The following is a 25,932-nucleotide window of genomic DNA, read 5'->3' as shown; positions in this document are numbered from 1 at the left end:
GACAGAGTGTATAATGCTATGTGTTTTTAGCTTGTTAGTGAAGTTAGCAAAGGTGTAATGTGTGTGTAAGCTAACTAGGCATTTTTAGTTGAGACATGATGACATATTTGCGTTGATACTTACGCCACATATTGTCCCTGAAACGGTCATAAGACTTTTTAGACTTGCACGTTTTATTTCCTTAATGGGAGAAGCAGATGGTGCAGGCGGATGCAAAATGTTCTTCGCTTGTTGGATAAGGCCCTCCTCAATTTTCATTGCCGGAAATTTTGTAACTTTTGTTTGCTTAGTAATTAGAATTGTTTTGTTTTTGATGATGAAGTTGCGTATCAGTAGTCCACAGTTACTTTGAGTTTGCTCGTATAATTCTTCTTGATAACAAGTACATTTCATAGTACCAGTTTTATCTGCTAGAGCCAAATGAAATAGAATTTTTTGTTCTTGTTTTGCATTTTTGTAAGTAGTTTTTCCAGAGCAGTTGATTACATTAACTCGTATGGGTTTCTGATATGGTTTGTTGTCATTGGTATTAATGTTACTGAGTTCTTCAATAGACATCATCTGAAATATAAAATGCGTTATAACATGTTAAATACAAACCCATATTGCTTTATGATCACTGTAATAGCATTCTAATGTACCATAGTTGTGCAGTTTTCCATTTGTATATATATGATCTAAAATGGATTGGTAGTTAGTTGTGTAACTGGAAATGAGTTGTTTACATTGTAATTTAGCTTCAAAGAATCCAATTAATTGCTTAGTGTATGAATTTTGTTGCGATAGATCCACATTGAAATCCCCTATAATGATAAATTTGTGTGTGGGGTAAAAATCCGTAATATTTTTGATAAAATCCAAAAGAGAAGTTATACTTTTTTGTGGTGGTTTGTATAAAATAATAATAAGGTAATCCGTGTTATGAATATGTACAGTAAAATGTAAAATGTCTATCCCTTCATGTGTCTCATAAATAGGCAATATAAATAATTTTTTTTTGTAGTACATGATCATTCCATGGTTAGTGTTGTATGTATTAAATTTATCAAATATAATGTGATGGTATTGTTGTATCGTAAAATCACTATCTGTAGCCTTCCTTGTAGTGTTGATCTCAGTTAAGCAAATAATGTCTGCTTGCAATATATTCCTATCAGCTATCATAGAACTAAAATTTTTCTGTAGTGATCTTATATTGTGTGCAATTATATTGAAATGTGCAGTGTATGTATGTAACTGTGGGATATGTATTTCAAGTGGCATTTCTGTCCTTAATCTGTGCATTTCATCATTAACTTTTGGATGTACTAAAATTTTACCCTCATCAAAATTCTGTACATATACATTTTGTATTGATTTGGCCCTGCTAATAGCAACATAATGCAAATGATGAATTTTGCTGTTATTAAAGTGTATATAAAGTGGTTCGATTGTTGCACCTTGTGTGCGATGTATAGTCCGTGCTGATGCTTGGCGTAAAGGAAATTGCTTCCGTATAATGGTAATAAATTTCTTAGTGTATTGAAAATGTCTAGCTATAGCATGTATTGGTGTCCATGTGTTTTGAATTTGTGAATGATATAAGTGTTTATATTGTTGTCTGGTTGTTTGTCCTATACTCTCATTCTCAAATAACAACCAAACAATAATAGGTGTACTGTTAATCAATTCAACTAATTGTACCACACCAGTTGCGCCATTTGTTAAACCATCATTTACATCCACATTGCAACTTAAATCATAGCGAAGTTGTAAGGCTAAGTGTAATGTATGTGAAAGGCCCATTGTTTTCTGTGGATCTTTGGGCAGTTGCTTCAGAATTGTTTTTTTCACATTTTCTGACAAATCAGAACTTACGGTATCGCTTGCTACTGTTATGTAGACTGGATAATGTTTGCTATGTTTTTCCAAAACATTTTGGTTAATTTCATTAACTTCTCTATTAGTTGACATGATATATGGTATTGTTTCTAATAGACTCTCATCAGGTTGTATTTCCCTTAGCTTAATTTGTGAAATATCTTCTTCAGTATGCTTGCCTTCTCTCAACCGGTTTAGTAGTTGAGCAAATTGAAGATCTTCTTTTTGGCGCATAATTTTTGTTAATTCAAAAATTGTAAAATGTTCTTTCCATAAGTTTGCACTTAAAGGACCATACAACTGTGTAGAATCCTGAAAAATGTATCTGTCAAATACAGGTTTTAATTGGTAAAAGTCACCAATGGCTAAAATAGAAATGCCTCCAAATGGTTCATTAGAAGATTTTATTTCTTGTAGCCTGTTATGTATAAAATTTAACATATTGTGCCCTACCATTGAAATTTCATCTATAATAACAACTCTAACATGCATCATTTCCATTTGTAGAGCAGTCCTATGTTCATGACTCAGTTGTTTATAAGTCAAACTTTGCGACACAGGTATTTTGAAAGTGCTATGCAGTGTTTTGCCATTAATATTATGGGCAGCCTTTCCAGTTGGAGCAGTAAGTAAGATATAAACATTGTCTGGATTTTCACCTGCCTTTGTGTTATAGTAACGTAGTAAAGTTTGATATAGTGCAGATATTACAAAACTTTTCCCAACACCAGCCCCTCCGGTGCAAAAAGTATAGCATGGAGTGCTTGTAGTTTTAAACCAATGCAAGTGATGGTAAACAAATTGTAGTTGTTCTTCCGTTAAGTTTTGCATAAGTTGTTGGTATTTGTCATCGGGTAAGAAAACGTTAGTTGAGCTTTGTTCATTGGTGGTAGTTCTAATTCCTAAATCTAGCGCCAAATCATATATATTATTTATTTCATTACTTTGGTTTTCTCTCTGTATATTTACTGTTGGTGATAGAGGAGGTGAAATTACATTTTCATGACACTGTTCATGAAGAATGTTTGTAACTTCTCCATGCTGTTTGTTATAGATTTTTAGTTGTGCGTCAACAAATGTTTTAACTTCCAGATACCTCTCATAGTAAGTTTCCTTGTTTATTCGTATTTTATGTTCTTCCCTCCATGGATAGTGCAACATTAATATCTCTCTATAATACTCTTCTGGTTCATTATTTTTGTTAAATCTGCAAAAGCGTATTATTTTCCCTTGTGTGCGCTTATTTAAAGCATAATCATAATTCTGTTTCTGTTGTTCTTTATTCCCGTGACTACATGCTATTTCTAATTCTTCCTCATCTGAGCTGTAAAAGTTTTGTTCTGCAAGTAAATCTTCGCTATCATTTATTTCTCTCCCATGTGTTTTTTTCTTCACATAGTTAAAATTAGCTGCATAGTCTGCTAACGTGCACATCTCTAATGATTGTGGGCGTTTGCAGTACTTTATAATAATATTTTCACATTGAATGTCAGTTGAATTTTCTGGCAAGTTATTAATCGTTTCCATATCACGCATTAAATAAGTTCTTTTTTCTGGACGGCTAGTATTAATAAATACAAATGATCGTGAGCTTTTCCTTAATGGTATTTGAAGAATTAGATATGCTGCTTCTTGAGCACTAATTTCTGTGCAGTTGAGGAATTTTTTTCCTATGTGTTTAAGTTGATCTTTGACATTACTATTGCTTGGTACCTCTTTAGCAGCTTGCGCTAGAAGTTTGCTAATTCCTCTTTGAGATTTACTGATATATGAGATAATGTAGACAGCACAAGCATAAGGGTCCAGTATAAACTGCAAGTCTATGTTTGCTCGCCAAGCTTCTAAAAGAATACTATTGTAGTTATTGATGAAGCATTCGGCTGGTGTTCGTTTAAAAAAAATCGTTGTTTTTTGTAAGCTAGTTTGTATTGAAGTAATATATTCATTATCATCCATTTTAATGAAGTCTAAAAATTCGTCAAAAGAAAGTGTATTAAAAGTAGTACTATTCATAGCTTCATGTATTATTTTAATATTATCTTGCCATTGCTTATTTGTCGCCTCAAGTGTTAATGGCTCTAATATAAGCGTTGTTGACATTGGGTATTTAGGATATTGATATTTGCATGTCCTTTGATGTTTACGCCTGCAATTTTTGGTATGACCATGCCTTTGTAGATTTATTAACGGTTGTAAACTAGGGTTCTCAGACTTATGACAAGTGATATATTTGTCAATGAAGCTATTGACTTCTTCCACTGGTGAAACACCATACAGTGGTGCTTTGTTTACCCAGAGTAATGCATGTATATGTGGAGAACCTCTTTGTTGGAATTCGACTCTGTAAAAGTAGTCTACTATTTCCCCAATAGGATTAGTGCCATTCATCAAAACACAATTAAATAATTTCCTAACTTGATAGTCAAACTGTCTTGCACATGTTATCGGATCTTCTTGTATTAATTTACTTTTAGTTTCCCAAGACATGTTTAAGAATTCTTCCTCTGTGCATTCCTTTAAGTTTCTAACTCTCAATAGTATATTTATTAAATGGTGCCATTTTGTTTCGGCAGCAGATAAAGTCAAAAAGAAAGTAGGTATGCCAAGTTGCCTTATCATTGCAAAAATATCTTTTTTGCAACCTTCCCAATATGGAGGTGAACTGCGTATAGTTTTTAATACTTTGTAACCCTCATTAAACTGAAAAACATTCTCAATATTATATTTTATGTCTTTAGCAGTTATTTTATTTCCATCTGTAAATTTTTTCCTGATGGAAATGTTGATTTTACCGTGGATCTGCTTAATATGTAATTTCTTCAGTTTAAAAAAGACATTACTAATAGATTTAGCGACTCTTCTATCATAACTTCTTAACTCTGTTTGGCAAATAGTACTATAATGTACCGGTATGTGCCTTTCCTTATTGCTTGGCCTTCGTTCACCACAAAAAATAGTAGGGAAAGCCAAAAACTCAGAATCTTTATCCTCATATAAACCTCTTGGCGTGTTATGTTCAGCTGGAGCTAAACTTAACACATTCACCGAATTAGTAGTAATAGTTTTATTTGTTAACATAGTATCCAAATTTCCAGCTTCTATGTTGTCTGAACTATCAGATGAATTGTTTGTCTCCGAAGTCTCATTGTGAGATTCTATTTCTGGAGGTATATACTCCCAGTCAGGGTTAATAGTAACACCATATTCATTAAACATTGTACTATTTTTAGCTAGCCATGTAGCTGCCTTTTTTACTGTATTTGGTCTAATATTTTTATAATGTGTATATGATTTATAGACTAATTTCCTTTTTAATTTCACTGGGATTGTCATGGCGTCATTAATTTGCCTTGGTAAAATGGTAACAGTTGTCATAACATCTGCAGGTACATTAACTACTGCACCTGATAACGATTTTTGAAAACCGCGTGGCAGAGTCCGAATTTGTAAGAATGGTATCCTAGGTGAAACTAATCGTTCTTCTAAATCATATAATTCTAATTCAGCTGGTACATTTGGGAACCCCATGCCATTTAGAATTGAACATGGTGGTATTTTATCTTTGCGAATGTAATAATAGCAAGTCATACAAATTAAATTTGTTTTCTTCTTACTAATGTTACACTTTCTGAAAATTTCGGATTGGCTAACACTGCGTGTATTTTTCACCGTTGGTTTATGCCACAATTGATTGCAAAGAGTACAAATGTATTCTGGCCCATGCAATATTTCACGGTGGAATTTCCTAATAATTGTATGGATTTGTTTACCTCGTTTCTGCCTTTGACACTTCGTTAATTTTGCTCTGTTTTGATCAAGACCAATTTGTTTACTGTTGGTATTGTCTTCTTCAGCTGCATTAATTTGTTTCCTTTTTACAACTTTTTGTGGACATGTACTTGAATCCCTTTTTCTTTTCAGAGAGTGTTTCTTTGTTCCCTGTATAGATTTACTATTTCCTGGTAATTGTGATAAATTGCTATTGCCTGGCTTACTTTGATTCAGTAAATTATCTGAAGACATTGTAGTTGATGTTACAGTCTGATTAGGAGTACATTCAGTAGTATGTACCCAAATGTTTCTTTCTTGCAGTAGGTGACTATTTTTCTTGTGCACAGTAAGTGCTTTAGTAAAAGATTTCCTCTGAATGACTTTTATATCTCTTGGTGTTAATTCAAATGGGACACATTGCTCAGCCTGATGTGTAAACTGATATGCTAGTTTCACAACATATTGAATCAGCCCTTCAAAAGAATGAAATGCAATTGTAACACATGTTCCGTTAGAATGAGGCATGCCTTCATCGTCCCTGCTATGTGAATCAAATACAAAGTATGTTTGCATATGTTTGAAAATTGCTATAACATATACATCCATACAAAGTATAACACCACAGTGCTTATTAAGAGTTACATTTAATGCTGTGCTAATATCTGGGTACGCTTTATCAAAACGTTTAAGGACATCACCGTAGTAAGCGTTCCGTAGCGTGAGTGAATATATCTCTTGATTGTGGTCTATATACCTTGGCAAGTCATCTGGATGCATAAGTGTTTCTTTGTTAATAGAATGCATTTGTAGATATAAAGCGTCCCCACGGTCCATGATATAATGCAGATCATTAGAGTTCCAAGTAGTTACTGGTTTGCATAAATTGTGCAAGACAGCAAAAACACTATTTGGTAAGCATTGCTTACCTTGTGATTTGCTATTAAATTTTCTATTCCCTTGATGGTAACTTGCTTTCAAGCATCTATGCATCTTAGATGTTATAATAAAAGTATGTTTGCACCAATTTTAAATTAAAAACCTTTTCCGAGTACCTAATTTATTGGGGGGACTGTAAGGTATAAACTTTTGACAATCTTTCCCCTACCTGGCAAAGTAGTATTTACCTTAACTTGTGTTTCTTTCGTTGTTGTTTTAATAATCTGAAAGGAGAAGAAAGAAATGTTGGTTATAATATATCTTTTGTAAGTCTTCACGTGAAGTACTTAACATTTTGTTAATGCAAATGTTTTAAAAGAAAGAGCGAAGGAATCTGTAAGCTGAGAGATGTGGCATAACAGAACGCTTGGTAGTGCTGGCACTGCTGCTCGGGGTATCTGCGAGATTTGTGTAAGTAGATGGAGAGGGAGGGAGAGAGTTGGAAGAGAGAGTTTAAGAGGCAGAAACGTGGAGAGGAAAAGAAAGAGCGAAGGAATCTGTAAGCTGAGAGATGTGGCATTACAGAAGGCTTGGTAGTGCTGGCACTGCTGCTCGTGGTATCTGCGAGATTTGTGTAAGTAAATGGAGAGGGAGGGAGAGATTTGGAAGAGAGAGTGAAAGAGGCAGAAACGTGGAGAGTTAAAGAAAGAGCGAAGGAATCTGTAAGCTGAGAGATGTGGCATAACAGAACGCTCGCTAGTGCGGGCACTGCTGCTCGGGGTATCTGCGCGATTTGTGTAAGTAAATGGAGAGGGAGGGAGAGAGTTGGAAGAGCGAGTGAAAGAGGCAGAAACGTTGAGAGGAAAAGAAAGAGCAAAGGAATCTGTAAGCTGAGAGATGTTGCATAACAACGCTTGGTAGTGCTGGCACTGGTGCTCGTGGTATCTGCAAGATTTGTGCTGTACCTGCTCTGTGTGTGAGGGAAGCTTGCACTGTTGCTGCCTGTGCTGTACCTGCTCCGTGTGTGAGGGAAGCTTGCACTGTAGCTGCCTGTCCTGTACTCTGTGTGTGAGGAAAGCTTGCACTGTTGCTGCCTGTGCTGTACCTGCTCTGTGTGTGAGGGAAGCTTGCACTGTAGCTGCCTGTGCTGTACCTGCTTTGTGTGTGAGGGAAGCTTGCACTGCTGCTGCCTGTGCTGTACCTGCTCCGTGTGTGAGGGAAGCTTGCAGTGCTGCTGTACCTGTTCCATGTGTAAGGGAAGCTTGCACTGCTGCCGCCTGTGCTGTACCTGATATATGTGTGAGGGAAGCTTGTACTGCTGCTGCTGTTCCATGTGTAAGGGAAGATTTGGAAGAGAGAGTTAAAGAGGCAGAAACGTGGAGAGGAATAGAAAGAGCAAAGGAATCTGTAAGCTGAGAGATGTGGCATAACAGAACGCTCGGTAGTGCGGGCACTGCTGCTTGGGGTATCTGCGGGCTTTTTGTAAGTAAAGGTAGAGGGAGGGAGAGAGTTGGAAGAGCGAGTGAAATTTGCAGAAACATGGAGAGGAAAAGAGAGAGCGAAAGGATCTGTAAGCTGAGAGATGTGGCATAACAGAACGCTCGGTATTGTGGGCAATGCTGCTCGGGGTATCACCAAGATTTGTGTAAGTAAATGGAGATTGAGGGAGAGAGTTGGAAGAGAGAGTGAAAGAGGCAGAAACGTGGAGAGTAAAAGAAAGAGCGAAGGAATCTGTAAGCTGAGAGATGTGGCATAACAGAATGCTTGGTAGTGCTGGCACTGCTGCTCGTGGTATCTGCGAGATTTGTGTAAGTAAATGGAGAGGGAGGGAGAGATTTGGAAGAGAGAGTGAAAGAGGCAGAAACGTGGAGAGTAAAAGAAAGAGCGAAGGAATCTGTAAGCTGAGAGATGTGGCATAACAGAACGCTCGCTAGTGCGGGCACTGCTGCTCGGGGTATCTGCGCGATTTGTGTAAGTAAATGGAGAGGGAGGGAGAGAGTTGGAAGAGCGAGTGAAAGAGGCTGAAACGTTGAGAGGAAAAGAAAGAGCGAAGGAATCTGTAAGCTGAGAGATGTGGCATAACAGAACGCTTGGTAGTGCTGGCACTGCTGCTCGTGGTATCTGCGAGATTTGTGTAAGTAAATGGAGAGGGAGGGAGAGATTTGGAAGAGAGAGTTAAAGAGGCAGAAACGTGGAGAGGAATAGAAAGAGCAAAGTAATCAGTAAGCTGAGACATGTGGCATAAGAGAACGCTCTGTAGTGCGGGCACTGCTGCTTGTGGTATCTGCGGGCTTTTTGTAAGTAAAGGTAGAGGGAGGGAGAGAGTTGGAAGAGCGAGTGAAATTGGCAGAAACGTGGAGAGGAAAAGAGAGAGCGAAGGGATCTGTAAGCTGAGAGATGTGGCATAACAGAACGCTCGGTATTGTGGGCACTGCTGCTCGGGGTATCACCAAGATTAGTGTAAGTAAATGGAGATGGAGGGAGAGAGTTGGAAGAGAGAGTGAAAGAGGCAGAAACGTGGAGAGTAAAAGAAAGAGCGAAGGAATATGTAAGCTGAGAGATGTGGCATAACAGAAGGCTTGGTAGTGCGGGCACTGCTGCTTGGGGTATCTGCAGGCTTTTTGTAAGTAAAGGTAGAGGGAGGGAGAGAGTTGGAAGAGCGAGTGAAATTTGCAGAAACGTGGAGAGGAAAAGAGAGAGCGAAGGAATCTGTAAGCTGAGAGATGTGGCATAACAGAACGCTCGGTATTGTGGGCACTGCTGCTCGGGGTATCACCAAGATTAGTGTAAGTAAATGGAGATGGAGGGAGAGAGTTGGAAGAGAGAGTGAAAGAGGCAGAAAGGTGGAGAGTAAAAAAAAGAGCGAAGGAATATGTAAGCTGAGAGATGTGGCATAACAGAAGGCTTGGTAGTGCGGGCACTGCTGCTTGGGGTATCTGCGTGCTTTTTGTAAGTAAAGGTAGAGGGAGGGAGAGAGTTGGAAGAGCGAGTGAAATTTGCAGAAACGTGGAGAGGAAAAGAGAGAGCGAAGGGATCTGTAAGCTGAGAGATGTGGCATAACCGAACGCTCGGTATTGTGGGCACTGCTGCTCGGGGTATCACCAAGATTAGTGTAAGTAAATGGAGATGGAGGGAGAGAGTTGGAAGAGAGAGTGAAAGAGGCAGAAACGTGGAGAGTAAAAGAAAGAGCGAAGGAATATGTAAGCTGAGAGATGTGGCATAACAGAAGGCTTGGTAGTGCGGGCACTGGTGCTTGGGGTATCTGCGAGATTTGTGTAAGTAAATGGAGAGAGGGGAGAGAGTTGGAAGAGAGAGTGAAAGAGGCAGAAACGTGGAGAGTAAAAGAAAGAGCGAAGGAATATGTAAGCTGAGAGATGTGGCATAACAGAAGGCTTGGTAGTGCGGGAACTGCTGCTTGTGGTATCAGCGAGATTTGTGTAAGTAAATGGAGAGGGGGGAGAGAGTTGTAAGAGAGAGTGAAAGAGGCAGAAACGTTGAGAGGAAAAGGAAGAGCGAAGGGATCTGTAAGCTGAGAGATGTGGCATAACAGAACGATTTGCAGAAACGTGGAGAGGAAAAGAAAGAGCGAAGGGATCTGTAAGCTGAGAGATGTGGCATAACAGAACGGTTGGTAGTGCGGGCACTGCTGCTTGGGGTATCTGCGAGATTTGTTTAAGTAAATGGAGAGGGGGGAGAGTTGGAGGAGAGAGTGAAAGAGGAACAAACGTTGAGAGGAAAATAAAAGAAAGAGCGAAGGTATCTGTAAGCTGAGAGATGTGGCATAACAGAATGCTCGGTATTGCGGGGACTGCTGCTCGGGGTCTCGGCGCGATTTGTGTAAGTAAATGGAGCGGGAGGGAGATATTTGGAAAAGAGAGTGAAAGAGGCAGAAACGTGGAGCGGAATAGAAAGAGCAAAGGAATCTGTAAGCTGAGAGATGTGGCATAACAGAACGCTCGGTAGTGCGGGCACTGCTGCTTGTGGTATCTGCGGGCTTTTTGTAAGTAAAGGTAGAGGGAGGGAGAGAGTTGGAAGAGCGAGTGAAATTTGCAGAAACGTGGAGAGGAAAAGAGAGAGCGAAGGGATCTGTAAGCTGAGAGATGTGGCATAACAGAACGCTCGGTATTGTGTGCACTGCTGCTTGGGGTATCACCAAGATTTGTGTAAGTAAATGGAGATGGAGGGAGAGAGTTGGAAGAGAGAGTGAAAGAGGCAGAAACGTGGAGAGTAAAAGAAAGAGCGAAGGTATCTGTAAGCTGAGAGATGTGGCATAACAGAACGCTTGGTAGTGCGGGCACTGCTGCTTGGGGTATCTGCGAGATTTGTTTAAGTAAATGGAGAGGGGGGAGAGAGTTGGAGGAGAGAGTGAAAGAGGAAGAAACGTTGAGAGGAAAAGAAAAGAAAGAGCGAAGGTATCTGTAAGCTGAGAGATGTGGCATAACAGAACGCTCGGTATTGCGGGCACTGCTGCTCGGGGTCTCGGCGCGATTTGTGTAAGTAAATGGAGCGGGAGGGAGATATTTGGAAGAGAGAGTTAAAGAGGCAGAAACGTGGAGAGGAATAGAAAGAGCAAAGGAATCTGTAAGCTGAGAGATGTGGCATAACAGAACGCTCGGTAGTGCGGGCACTGCTGCTTGTGGTATCTGCGGGCTTTTTGTAAGTGAAGGTAGAGGGAGGGAGAGAGTTGGAAGAGCGAGTGAAATTTGCAGAAAAGTGGAGAGGAAAAGAGAGAGCGAAGGGATCTGTAAGCTGAGAGATGTGGCATAACAGAACGCTCGGTATTGTGTGCACTGCTGCTCGGGGTATCACCAAGATTTGTGTAAGTAAATGGAGATGGAGGGAGAGAGTTGGAAGAGAGAGTGAAAGAGGCAGAAACGTTGAGAGGAAAAGAAAGAGCGAAGGAATCTGTAAGCTGAGAGATGTGTGAAAGTCATGTTGTGCCTTGAATTAGTGGTAGAAATGTTCGGTGTGGTGAGTTGAAGTGTTATGAACGAAATCAAAAACGTGTAGCAGAGTGAACAGTTGGATGTACTTACATGATATATGTTTGGGCGCCGTTTCTTTTACCCTTTCAATGAAAAGTTGAATGTGTCCGAATAATCTACAAGATATAACGATCAAAAAAAAAACATATGTATCGGTATGTTCAAACAAAGCTATGACCTGCTTGATAAATTACATATTCCTTTGATAAGTATTATCAGAGAACATTTAGTGTTCCAAAATAACATGTTGCACAATAATTTGACACATAAAGCAATGTGGAGATAGTAAACGTTATAATAAACTGAAGTTAATGTATCAATGCTGTCCCTTAGGGGTATTGAAATAAAAGTTCCATGCACTTACTTTCGAAGATTCAATGGCGGAGTTTTTCAGTGGCTGTTGGTCGTTATCAGCAAGTACAGCGTCGTTCTGTAAGTCCGAGTTCTGTTCTCGCAGGTAAAAACAGAGTCTGACTGAAAGTGATCCGTCCACCTGCTTAAATAGGGGCTAACGTAGAAAATATCTTTTTTTTTGTTTTTAGTTTAAGAAAGGATCAAAGGTTTTAGTCCTTCCCTTGCCCCAAGGAAAAGTCACACTAGATGATGTGTGCGACTTGGAAGTGTGAATGTTTGAATGTGTATGCAGATGGAGTTTAGACATTGGCGCGACAGTAGACTTCCCTGGGCAACTCCCTTAATGGCTCCTAAGAGTTCGCTCTCAACTGACAAAGCAAACGCCATTCTTTTTTCCCTTAGTCTAATTCGACTTGAACTGTGTGGTGCAAGTTACCCGTAAAAATGGCATATATAAAGCTTCCAAAGTATACAAAGTTGGCATTTGTAACGTACAACTCTTGTAATATTCTGCCTCAAAGTTGTGACGTTAACTTTATTAGGAAAACAGAGAACATTGCAGCGGAAGCAGCCCTTAATGTGTGTGTGGCTACTTTTAAATACTGGAATCGTTGTTGTTGCTGTGTGTGTACGTGTACGTGCCTGTGGCTTTTATTAATTTAGTACACAAGTATATGTTAAAAAAACTATCCATCCCTCTTGTGACTTGCTCTTGCTTTCACTTTAGTGTTTGTGGTTTTGCGAAGGAGTTTGAGCTTATGTTACGTAATGCTGCTGTGTGTGTACGTGTTGCTGGCATTTAAAATAATTGGTGTATGTTTTTGTAGAAGCATGTACTCACCAGAGCTGTTGTGTGTGCCTAACGGGTAAATGTGCACAACCAGCATGCTCTGTGTTTTTGTTCCGTTTGTAAAAAGCCATCTCCTTTATGTTCCCAAATACATACCGTAAATTTCCGCAGGGGTCTATTGTTTCCAAGCATTGGAATTGTTCTAATAACCTTATCCCAATGAAGGCAACTTAGGAAATATTTAATATGTGCAAGCCGAGACGTACAATCCCCCATTTTCCCATAGCACGCTCTAGAGGGAGGCTGTGAAATAGTAGGCATGGTATGTGAACTATAGGATTTTTCTTTAAAAAAGCATCATGTTTCCAGTGTTAGTATTTTCTTTCTGTGGGATGTTTTTTTGTTTTGTTGTGGTTCTCGGGCTAACAACCGGCTCGCATCCTGCTGTTCAAATTAGCATATCCCAAAAGCTACTTGACAACTGATTACAATCTGGACGACGGCGCTTAAAGTACTCTAGCATCCTGTAGTTTTGTTGACGAAAGCCTTGGAGTCTGGGGGCTGTCTGTTTATGTAAATGGAATTGAAGAGTGGTCCGAGCGGTAACGACGTATTGGTGGGTGTTGTGGGCTTTGGGTGGAGTGTTTACTCAAGTGGATGTGAGAGAGGCTCTGTGTTTGATTCTTTCGTAAAAATAAATCTCCCTTCTCAACAAACAGACATACTGTAAATGTTTGCATGTATGTATTGTTCGCAAGCATTGTAAAGGTTATAATAACGTGATAACGATGATGTCAAAAAAGGAAATGTTTTTTAGGTGCAAGCCTATAGATATAATGGCAAGAAATTGCGTAGCACGCTGTAGAGGGAGGGGGGGGGAAATAGTAGGCCTGCTGAATGGGGGTGTTGAATGAGAGAGATGCTGGATGATTTGTGTGTAAAGACCGAAATGTAGACACAGGTGTGACAAAATGATATGCGCTGATGTATGCTGCAGAATGGGACAGAGGCTGTATGCAATATTTGCCCTCAAACTTGGGACGTTATGTTTAATCAGAAAATACAGAACACTGCTGCGGATGCGGCCTTTAAAATAGTAGGAAATAATAGGCCTGCTGAATGGGGGTGAGTCTGTGTGTTGTGTCTGATCTACAGAGTGGGCGAAAGGTACAGAGTGGGTGAAAGGTACAGAGTGGGTGAAAGGTAAAGAGTGTAAGGGAAGCTTGCACTGCTGCCGCCTGTGCTGTACCTGATCTATGTGTGAGGGAAGCTTGCACTGCTGCTGCCTGTGCTGTAACAGCTCCGTGTGTGAGGGAAGCTTGCACTGCTGCTGTCGGTGCTGTACCTTCTCTGTGTTTGAGGGAAGCTTGCATTGCTGTTGCCTGTGCTGTACCTGCTCCGTGTGTGATGGAAGCTTGCACTGTTGCTGCCTGTGCTGTACCTGCTCTGTGTGTGAGGGAAGCTTGCACTGTTGCTGCCTGTGCCTCACCAAGATTTGTGTAAGTAAATGGAGATGAAGGGAGAGAGTTGGAAGAGAGAGTGAAAGAGGCAGAAACGTGGAGAGTAAAAGAAAGAGCGAAGGAATCTGTAAGCTGAGAGATGTGGCATAACAGAACGCTCGCTAGTGCGGGCACTGCTGCTCGGGGTATCGGCGAGATTTGTGTAAGTAATTGGAGAGGGAGGGAGAGAGTTGGAAGAGAGAGTGAAAGAGGCAGAAAAGTGGAGAGGAATAGAAAGAGAGAAGGGATCTGTAACCTGAGCCATGTGGCATAACAGAACGCTCGCTAGTGCGGGCACTGCTGCTCGGGGTATCGGCTAGATTTGTGTAAGTAATTGGAGAGGGAGGGAGAGAGTTGGAAGAGAGAGTGAAATTTGCAGAAATGTGGAGAGGAATAGAAAGAGCGAAGGGATCTGTAACTTGAGAGATGTGGCATAACAGAACGCTTGGTAGTGCGGGCACTGCTGCTTGGGGTATCTGCGGGAGGGTAGGCCCTATCACGTAGTTGGGTCATTCACATCACTACAGGGAGTTTTGTTTTCTTTAGCAAAATTTTTTGATCCCCTTTACTTTTACGGTTGGCAACTGCTGATGATGATACAGTGGGGAGTCAAGCGAGTACCAGTTTGACACATCCTCCATGGTGGTTGTTCCCGTGAGGCGTTGCCAATCCCCCTCCCCCTTTTTTCACTAGAAAAGGGTTGAGGGACGGTGAAGTACAGCACCAGGGATTAATGGGCACACACACATATGGCTTTAGGAATGTATAGTTCAAAGTAAATGTGACAATAGACACTGAAACTAGTAGTAGGAGCTAACACATCCACTACTAGGCTTATCTCAATTTATAGAAAGAAAGGTATAGTTCACCTTGCAATAAGGTCAGGCACATTGTTAAGGGCTGCCTGTGCTGTACCTGCTCCGTGTGTGAGGGAAGCTTGCACTGCTGCTGTCGGTGCTGTACCTGTTCCATGTGTAAGGGAAGCTTGCACTGTTGCTGCCTGTGCTGTACCTGCTCCGTGTGTGAGGGAAGCTTGCACTGTAGCTGCCTGTGCTGTACCTGCTCTGTGTGTGAGGGAAGCTTGCACTGCTGCCGCCTGTGCTGTACCTGATCTATGTGTGAGGGAAGCTTGCACTGCTGCTGCCTGTGCTGTACCTGCTCCGTGTGTGAGGGAAGCTTGCACTGCTGCTGTCGGTGCTGTACCTGTTCCATGTGTAAGGGAAGCTTGCACTGCTGTTGCCTATGCTGTACCTGCTCTGTGTGTGAGGGAAGCTTGCACTGTTGCTGCCTGTGCCTCACCAAGATTTGTGTAAGTAAATGGAGATGGAGGGAGAGAGTTGGAAGAGAGAGTGAAAGAAGCAGAAACGTTGAGAGTAAAAGAAAGAGCGAAGGAATCTGTAAGCTGAGAGATGTGGCATAACAGAAGGCTTGGTAGTGCGGGCACTGCTGCTTGGGGTATCTGCGAGATTTGTGTAAGTAAATGGAGAGGGGGGAGAGAGTTGGAAGAGAGAGTGAAAGAGGCAGAAACGTGGAGAGTAAAAGAAAGAGCAAAGGAATCTGTAAGCTGCGAGATGTGGCATAACAGAACGCTCGCTAGTGCGGGCACTGCTGCTCGGGGTATCGGCGAGATTTGTGTAAGTAATTGGAGAGGGAGGGATAGAGTTGGAAGAGAGAGTGAAAGAGGCAGAAAAGTGGAGAGGAATAGAAAGAGCGAAGGGATCTGTAACTTGAGAGATGTGGCATAACAGAACGCTTGGTAGTGCGGGCACTGCTGCTTGGGGTATCTGCGGGAGGGTGGGCCCTATCACGTAGTTGGGTCATTCACATCACTACAGGGAGTTTTGTTTTCTTTAGCACAATTTTTTGATCCCCTTTACTTTTACGGTTGGCAACTGCTGATGATGATACAGTGGGGAGTCAAGCGAGTACCAGTTTGACACATCCTCCATGGTGGTTGCTCCCGTGAGGCGTTGCCAATCCCCCTCCCCCTTTTTTCACTAGAAAAGGGTTGAGGGACGGTGAAGTACAGCACCAGGGATTAATGGGCACACACACATATGGCTTTAGGAATGTATAGTTCAAAGTAAATGTGACAATAGACACTGAAACTAGTAGTAGGAGCTAACACATCTACTACTAGGCTTATCTCAATGTATAGAAAGAAAGGGATAGTTCACCTTGCTATAAGGTCAGGCACATTGTTCAGAGCTGCCTGTGCTGTACCTGTTCCGTGTGTGATGGAAGCTTGCACTGTTGCTGCCTGTGCTGTACCTGCTCTGTGTGTGAGGGAAGCTTGCACTGTTGCTGCCTGTGCTGTACCTGCTCCGTGTGTGAGGGAAGCTTGCACTGTTGCTGCCTGTGCTGTACATGCTCCGTGTTTGAGTGAAGCTTGCATTGCTGTTGCCTGTGCTGTACATGCTCCGTGTGTAATGGAAGCTTGCACTGCTGCCGCCTGTGCTGTACCTGATCTATGTGTGAGGGAAGCTTGCACTGTTGCTGCCTGTGCCTCACCAAGATTTGTGTAAGTAAATGGAGATGGAGAGAGAGAGTTGGAAGAGAGAGTGAAAGAGGCAGAAACGTGGAGAGTAAAAGAAAGAGCGAAGGAATATATAAGCTGAGAGATGTGGCATAACAGAAGGCTTGGTAGTGCGGGCACTGCTGCTTGGGGTATCTGCGAGATTTGTGTAAGTAAATGGAGAGGGGGGAGAGAGTTGTAAGAGAGAGTGAAAGAGGCAGAAACGTTGAGAGGAAAAGAAAGAGCGAAGGGATCTGTAAGCTGAGAGATGTGGCATAACAGAACGATTTGCAGAAAAGTGGAGAGTAAAAGAAAGAGCGAAGGAATATGTAACCTGAGAGATGTGGCATAACAGAAGGCTTGGTAGTGCGGGCACTGCTGCTTGGGGTATCTGCGAGATTTGTGTAAGTAAATGGAGAGGGGGGAGAGAGTTGTAAGAGAGAGTGAAAGAGGCAGAAACGTTGAGAGGAAAAGAAAGAGCGAAGGGATCTGTAAGCTGAGAGATGTGGCATAACAGAACGATTTGCAGAAACGTGGAGAGGAAAAGAAAGAGCGAAGGGATCTGTAAGCTGAGAGATGTGGCATAACAGAAGGCTTGGTAGTGCGGGCACTGCTGCTTGTGGTATCTGCGAGATTTGTGTAAGTAAATGGAGAGGGGGGAGAGAGTTGTAAGAGAGAGTGAAAGAGGCAGAAACGTTGTGAGGAAAAGAAAGAGCGAAGGGATCTGTAAGCTGAGAGATGTGGCATAACAGAAGGCTTGGTAGTGCGGGCACTGCTGCTTGTGGTATCTGCGAGATTTGTTTAAGTAAATGGAGAGGGGGGAGAGAGTTGTAAGAGAGAGTGAAAGAGGCAGAAACGTTGTGAGGAAAAGAAAGAGCGAAGGGATCTGTAAGCTGAGAAATGTGGCATAACAGAACGATTTGCAGAAACGTGGAGAGGAAAAGAAAGAGCGAAGTGATCTGTAAGCTGAGAGATGTGGCATAACAGAAGGCTTGGTAGTGCGGGCACTGCTGCTTGGGGTATGTGCGAGATTTGTGTAAGTAAATGGAGGGGGGGAGAGAGTTGGAAGAGAGAGTGAAAGAGGCAGAAACGTGGAGAGTAAAAGAAAGAGCGAAGGAATATGTAAGCTGAGAGATGTGGCATAACAGAAGGCTTGGTAGTGCATAACAGAAGGCTTGGTAGTGCGGTATTGCGGGCACTGCTGCTCGGGGTATCGGCGCGATTTGTGTAAGTGGGTGACTGAAGCAGAGTGGGTGAATATATATGTCTGATGCTTGTGGAATTCTGATGCTTGCATGTCTGCTGGGGTGCAGGGTCAATACAAGTCAAGCTCTAAGTTGGTGTGTGTCAGAACTGGTTGCCTTGGGGCCAACGAAGTCTGGTGCGAGGCGTGGGGGGCAGCCTTTGATGTGCGAGAGAGCTGCCGTGAAAGAAGTAAACAGCAGGCATGTAATTAGGGGGGAGGAGAAGTCGCGCTGGGGTGAATGGAGGGAAGGCAGAGAAGGGGAGGGGGGATGAATGCGAAACGGCGGGCAGGGGAGGGGGTGAGCGGCATGAGGGTGTGAAAGCAGCAGGGGCCTGGAGTGCGGCTAAGATAACTGAAGAAACGCGACACGGCAGGCAGGGGAGGGGGCGGAGCGGGGGTGTGGGAGGAGTGCGGCTGAGGGAAAATACATGCAAGCAGGCGGCTGGGGGCATGTGCACGCGCTTTTAAGCTCAATGCACATGCGCATTAAGCTTGTATTTCACGGGCACTGCAAGGAATCGCCACGATTCCTTGCAACTTGGTTAAAGACTGTTTAAGCCCCAATAGTCTCGCAAGCTCGATCCGCATGCGCATCGACAGGCGAGACCTAAAAAGGAAAGGGCGCGGATTGGCATTGCAAACACGCAGTAAGGATACCTACTCTTTTGCCCTGGCTGAGAGGCGCATTGCCGTGAAAAAGAGACCCTAGATTAGAGGTTCGAGCGTGAAAGTGCGAGAGCTTCACTGGGTGTCCCTTCGCTTGGTGTGTGTGCCAGCCCACGTGTGACTCACAACAAAGCAACAGAAATTACATTTACTGCCTTGTACCAGTTGGACCCCCCCAGTTTTACACCCCCGCTCGCACGACTCCTCTGTGAAGTCTCTCAGCACCGGCCGTGTGCATCCGCCACAGCAGAGCGCGTACTCACCATGCCGTTACCACAGGCAGCCTGCCCATCACATGAACGCTGCTGTGTAGTACACCAAAGAAGCCAAGACCTTATCGTGAAGCTATAAAATAAAATACTACTCATAGGACGAGTTAGCTTTAGAGGCCTATTCTAAAACAATGTGAATACTGCCCTATACTTGAGCCATATAAATGCTGCCCTTTTTTTAGAACATAGCAAATACTAACCCATTCGTTAGCAGGTCGGCCTTGAGTAGTATATGAACATGATAGGTAGGCAGTACCGGGATATCTCTTAAAAAATCCCATCTTTCTTTATACATTGATGAGTATAAAATGATAGTAATACACGTCTCAGCCAGAGGCTCTGACCACTCCTGCCTCAGACAGACTCACTCATCTGAGGCTTGGCCTGCCGCTTCAGAGAAAGGCACAAGCGGGCAGCAGAAGACAGGGCAAGGCTAGCCAGGCAGGGGCTAGTACTAGTAATAATTAAATTATGCCCGGTGGCCGCACAGTGACAGTCCCTCAGTACAGTAGTCTCTGGCTGGGTCCTTGGATGGGAAACCTCACAAGTCATGCACACTTTTAATTGCGATGCGCAATGCGCATTACTGACAATGGCATTGTCACCAAAGCTGCCAAGGTTTCAGATTGCTATGTGTGAGATTTTCATATTTTCAGTGTAATTATGAGTGATATTTCCACAAATATGAGTGACACTTTTTCACAGGCAAAATCCAGGAATGAAGACGAGGAAAATACATACAGCAGAAATAACACCAATCTGGGGCGTGGCTACGGCGCCAAGGAAGATGGCCGCAATCCCGGAGAGCTCCGTTACGACGTGAGGTGACGGGAGCTTCACCGGGCGACTTCTCTCTTCTCCGACTACCGGACCAGTACTGGAGTGCGTCGGAAGGTGCGCGGCGTATTTTCGTGCGTCTTCCAGCCCTCGAGCAGCTCTACTTGCCGGTATTTCTTTCCCTGCAGTTCCTGACGGCTCGCTCGTCCTGCGGCCGCCATTTTGCGATATCTGCCGCGTTTGCGATATGTGACTTCCCTCAATTCATTGACATGTTGCATTTTTTACTATTATTCCATGGATTTTGGAAATTGGCTGCTTTTAAATGAACATTTTTCAGTTTTTGACCCTCTCATGCTGATTTAATAGCATGTTTAGTTCTCTCCTCAAGTTTCGGCCGCCATTTTGTTTTTGAAGTATTCCTCACTGTGATCTCGAGGGATTGCTATGCTTATAATGACCTCTTCCTATTGCCTGTAGCCCTTGGTTTTGCTCCCTGCTGCTGTGAATCAGAGCCAGGCGCCCTTGTTGAACTACTGCTGTTTTCAAGACCTTTTCCTGTCATTTGTCTTCCTTTTAGCGACTGACTTGTGCTGGGCTCTCCTTTTCCACATAGTGCATTTTTCAATTGACTCTTACATACAATGGCTACGTCACGCACAAACCGTGCTGTTCCTCTTCAACAACGCTCTGTTTCTCATGCGCCTTTGGAGGATAATAACCCTTTCAATGTGTTGCAGGACTCATTTGATGATTCACACTCTGATACTGCTAGCATCAAAGGCTCTGTTACTCCTAAGTCGCGCTCCACAAAGCCACTTTCCAAAGCTGCCTCTCCATCTTCGAATCCTAATTCAGGAAAGAGGTCTAAAGCTAGTCCTCCTTCTCCTACAAGCATGTCCAGCGCAATTTCTATGGAACTTATTTTGGAGGAGATTCGAGCCCTTCGGCCTTACATGTCAGAGACCAATTCCCGCCTCCAAAGTCTTGAAGATAATTGGTCTCACACACAGCAGAGAGTGGTGGATATTGAGGGTTCCCTGGCTTCAGCTCAAACGGTCATTGTCCAGGTTCCTACTATGCAGAAAGAGATTGCTTCTCTCAAACAGCAGGTTGAGAATTTGGAAAATAGAAATAGGCGCAATAACCTACGTATTTATGGCCTTGCCGAAAATCTTGAGGGATCCAATCCAATTTCATTTTTTCAATCTTTTCTTCCCACTCTCCTTAATATTCCAACTTCGCCTCCTTTGAATATTCAGCGTGCTCACCGTCTAGGTCCAGCGTCTCATTCAGCAACCGTCTCCTCTTCCGTAAAACCTAGAGGTGTCATACTGTACTTTCTGGAATATACTGACCTCCTTCGAGTTCTTCATGCTGCCAAACAAAAAGGAAAAATTTCATACAATGGCTCTAATCTTTTCTTTGCTCAGGACTATGCCAAAGCTACTGCAGACCGTCGTAAGCGATTTTTGGACATGAGACCTGCTTTACGGGCCCTAAATGCCCGCTACGGATTATTTCCCCCTTGCATCTTCAGAGTCACCTATAATAACAAGACGACATCTTATGAAGATCCTGTTTGCTTGCAGCAGTTCCTGGATTCCTGTCACGACAAAACAATGGACATTCCGCAACCATGATTTTTGTTGCCTTTATTGTTTTTTCTTGTGATGGCCCCTCTATTTCCTAATGTTGGTTGTTCTGTGAAATTGTCATATAGCTGATGTGTTTTATTCTCCTATTTTGTTCTCATATCTGTTATTTTTTCTCTCTCCTATTCCTTTAGTTGCTGGTCTTGTGGTCCTTACGATTTGTTATCCGTTTATGCCTCCTCCATTGCCCGGTGGTTCCTCCCCTTGCCGCGTCTCCGTGGAGTCTTCGGTCAATTGTGCTCCCTTCCTTTATGGCTCCTCCATCCCCAGTTCTCTTGTATTTGTACGGTATGTGTTTTGTTATCACATTGATTATTGTTTTTCTCTTCTTTTTGTACTCCCTTTTTCCTCTTTTTCCTCTCCTTTTCCTCCTTTCTCTTCTTTTCTTCTCTTCATTTTCTTGTTTCTTATATCTTCATATATTGCGTCTTCCCTTCTTTCTTTTCTCAGCTTTAAGCAGTTCCTTGCACTTCTTCTCCCTTTTTTCATTTGTTGTACTGTTACTTTTATGCATGATTATTTATATATTTCGAATGTTTTTTAGACTTTTAAATGGCAATTAATATTATCTCTTGGAATATTAAAGGTTTGGGGTCTCCTATCAAGAGACAACGTGTTCTTTCTCACTAAGCTCATCTGAAAGCAGATATAGTGTTGTTACAAAAAATACATGTAAAAGATGTTGAAGTTTCTAAACTACGACGTAATTGGGTGGGTCAAGTCTTTGCTTCTCCGGGGACCGGAAAGCGTAATGGGGTTGCTATTTTGACTCATAAACGTTTGAATGTTCAACAAGATAACGATACGGAGGGCAGATGGGTTGTTACATCGTTACTGGTCAACAAAATTCCTCTCACCATTTTTAATGTATATGCCCCCACAATTCCTGATAAGTTGTTCTGGCCTCAAATTCTCTCCTCCACGATGCAGTATACTGATGATTATTTTATTTTTGGTGGGGATTGTAACACGATTATGGACCCTTTCCTGGATCGTAGATCCCACTCCCGATTTCCCCCGTCTCCAATCCATACTTAATTCACCTCCTTTATTGCCCAACGATCCCTGGTTGATTCATGGCGACTTTGTCACCCTACTTTACAAGAATACACATATTTTTCTCCGGTCCATTCTTCCCAATCCCGTATAGATTATCTTTTTGTTTCCAAAGCTCTCTCTCAACTCATCACTCACTCAGATATAGGTTCCATTTTAATCTCCGATCATGCCCCGGTTTCCCTTCAGCTTGACTTACTTCCACCTAGTAAGGGGACTAAGCGATGGAGATTCAACAATTCCCTACTCCTCGATACTACATTCTCTACCTCCTATCTTCAATTTGCCTCCCTTTTCTTTAAAGAGAATGAATCCCCTCAAACTTCCCCTCAACTGGTATGGGACACATTTAAGGCTGCCTCTAGAGATTTCATCATTTCCTATGTTGCCAAGAAGAGACGTCTACACACACAGTCTATTGCTACGCTTACCGCTCGTATTAAACATTTGGAACAGGTATATTACTCATCCAAATCTCAATTTGATCTTAATGCTCTTGTGTCCGCCAAATTATCCTTCAATAAGTTATCCACCGAATCCGCGAATTTAATTTTACTTAAATCCAGTGCTAAGTACTATTCCTCTCAGAATAAAGCTGGTAATATGTTGGCAAATTATCTTAAAGTTAAGAAAGAGCGCACCAAAATTGAATCGATTGTCTCTTCCACTAATACTATTCTTCATAAGGATGAAGATATTCTGGGTGAATTTACTAATTTTTATCAGAATCTTTACACTCCTGAATCTCCCCCTTTGCCCTCAGACATTGATCATTACTTATCTTCTATTCCTTCTCCTTCAGTTTCTGATGTGGATTTTTCCTCTTTAGACAAAGACATTACGTCTATAGATATTTTAGAAGCCATTCGTGTCCTTAAAAGGGGGAAAGCTCCAGGTCCAGATGGTTTCTCTATTGAATTTTACTCTCATTTTTCTGCCTTTCTTGTTCCTAAATTATTTCAATTATTTTCTTTCTTTATTTCTTCCCAAAAGTCTGCAGGTTCTTTTCAGGAAGCACTGACTTGCCTTCTCCCCAAGGATAATAAGGATCATACTTTATGTAAAAATTATAGGCCTATTTCTTTGATTAACCTTGATTATAAAATTTTTGCAAAATTTTTAGCTTTACGTTTAGACAAAATTTTACCTCAACTTATTGGTAAGGAACAATGTGGATTTATCAAAGGTCGACATTTATCAGATAACACACGTTTATTTTTTGATGTCCTTACTAAATCACGAACTTCCCCTCATTCTTTGGCTGCTATAGCTTTAGATGCAGAAAAGGCTTTTGACAGAGTTAATTGGCCCTTCCTATTATCCTCTCTTAAATGGTTTGGTTTTGGGTCTCAGTTTCTTTCTTATGTTTCTTTGTTGTATTCTTTTCCTAGGTCTTTTATTTTTGCTAATGGCCTTGTTTCCTCTTCTTTTCCTTTATTCCGTGGAGTTCGTCAAGGCTGTCCTCTTTCACCCCTTCTTTTTATTCTTGCTTTAGAACCCTTCCTAACAAAAATTCGACTCAATGCAAATATTTCAGGTCTCTCGTATGGTGATAAACAAATAAAGTTGTCCGCCTATGCTGATGACATTCTTCTTTTTATTTCTAATCCTCAAGTTTCTGTTCCTGCGTTCCTTTCTGAAGTCTCTGATTTTGCAACCGTCTCAGGGTATAAACTGAATGTCGATAAATGCGAGATTCTTCCCCTTAATAAATTCTGTTTTCATGCGGATTATTTGATATCTTCTTTTCATTGGAATCCCTCTAGGATTAAATATTTAGGCCTTTGGTTTGCTCCATCCATTAAAGAAACAGTGGCTCTTAATATTAAGCATTTACATACTACTCTCGCAGATTCTACGTCACGATGGCATCCGCTATTTTTATCTTGGTGGGGAAGGTTGGACTCAATTAAAATTATGCAAGTTCCTATTATTTTTTTTTTTTTCTAATCTACCTGTTACTATTCCAAAATCTTGTTTTAAAACTATTTATTCTATTTTATCCCGTTTTTTATGGCAAAATAAAAGAGCTAGAATGTCGTTTTCTAAACTTCGCCGCCCCAAACATTTGGGAGGTGTTAATTTTCCCAATTTTTCCTCTTACCATACTTCCTTTTTTCTTTCTCACTCAGTTTCTTTGTTGTCTCCTACTTTACTTGATGATATTTCTCTTCCCTTGTGGGTCGACATTGAATCCACCTTTTTTCATCCCTTTTCTTTTAAAGAGTTTATTTCTTTGCCCCGTATCCCAAAGCAGATGTCTTTACCTACTCTTACGATTTCCAGGAGACTTTTTCTTCCATTGTTTCAGACTACCCTTGATAGCCATTCGCGTTTTTTACAGTCTCCTCTTTGGTATAATCCTCTTATTAAGATCAAAAATAGGACTCTTTTCTGGAAGGCGTGGTATGATCAAGGGCTTTTTTGGGTGCACCAAATTTTTCAACATGGTGCTTGTATCCCTTTCCCTATTCTTCAACATCGTTTCTCTCTTCCTCTCTCCTTCCTCTCTAAATTCGCTCTTTTGACTGCTGCGGTTCAGCTAGGTTATGACTCCCTTCCCTCCTCTAGCTCTTGTCCTTCCTCTTCTTCTCCTCTTACCCTCTCTTTTCTCTTATCCTCGTCCTCCGCTTCACAGATTTATACAAAATTACATGAATCATCTCCTACCAGAGATAAATCAACCGTTGAACTAGCATGGGAATCGGATTTAGGTGAAACGTTCTCTACCTCCTTGTGGCAAGATATATGGAATAAACTACGGAAATCCTCTAGAGCAGCCAACACTACCCAAACTTTATTTTTTCTTTATAATCGTCTTATGCTCACTCCTGCACGATTACATAAAGTGGCTTCCTCTATTCCCTCCACGTGCTGGTCTTGTTCGGAACCAAGATTGGATCTCAAACACATGCTTTTCCTCTGCCCCCTTGTTCGTACATTTTGGTCCAAGGTTTGGAAACAAATTAATAATATTTTTTCTACTAATTTTCCTTTTTCCTTTACAAATGTTTTCCTGGGTAGCCTTTCCGATATATGGTCCTCATCTCCCTTCAACATCTCTATTATTGATCTCCTTCTAGCGATAGCTTTCCAGCAAATTACCAAAGCGTGGAAAGATACCTCGTCCATATCCTATCAGGCCTGGTGGTATGGTGTTTGTTTTAACCATAGATTAGATAGAGCTTATGTTTACCCTATTACAATTGCTATCAAACGTGATTTATTGTGGTTGCCTATCACCTCTTTCTTAGACTCCACAGCTGCATCCTCAACACTTCATTCCCCTCGTACTGAAGAAGTGCCTAAACCCCCTTGAAATGTTTCTTGCTTACTTTTTTATTACATTTTCAACTCGTTCATTGTTTCTTATGGTTAAAATGGTTACGCTTCTTTTATACTGATGTGATTTGAATACTGCAATTGTATTTTCTTTGCTGACTTTTTGCCTTTTCTTCTTTCTCCTTCTCTCTCTCCCTTCCTTTCTTTCTTTCCCTCTCCCTCTTTTTCTCTCTTTCGTTTCCCCTTTTCTCATATATTATATTGCTTGCTTGAGTTGTTTCATATCACATTTGTTATTTCTTGTGCGTGCTGCATTCTTGTACCCAAT

The sequence above is a fragment of the Lissotriton helveticus genome, chromosome 7 (assembly GCF_964261635.1).
Source record: "Lissotriton helveticus chromosome 7, aLisHel1.1, whole genome shotgun sequence".
Taxonomy (NCBI): domain Eukaryota; kingdom Metazoa; phylum Chordata; class Amphibia; order Caudata; family Salamandridae; genus Lissotriton; species Lissotriton helveticus.
The sequence above is the reverse complement of the archived record's forward strand: the minus strand, read 5'-3'. Positions refer to the sequence as shown.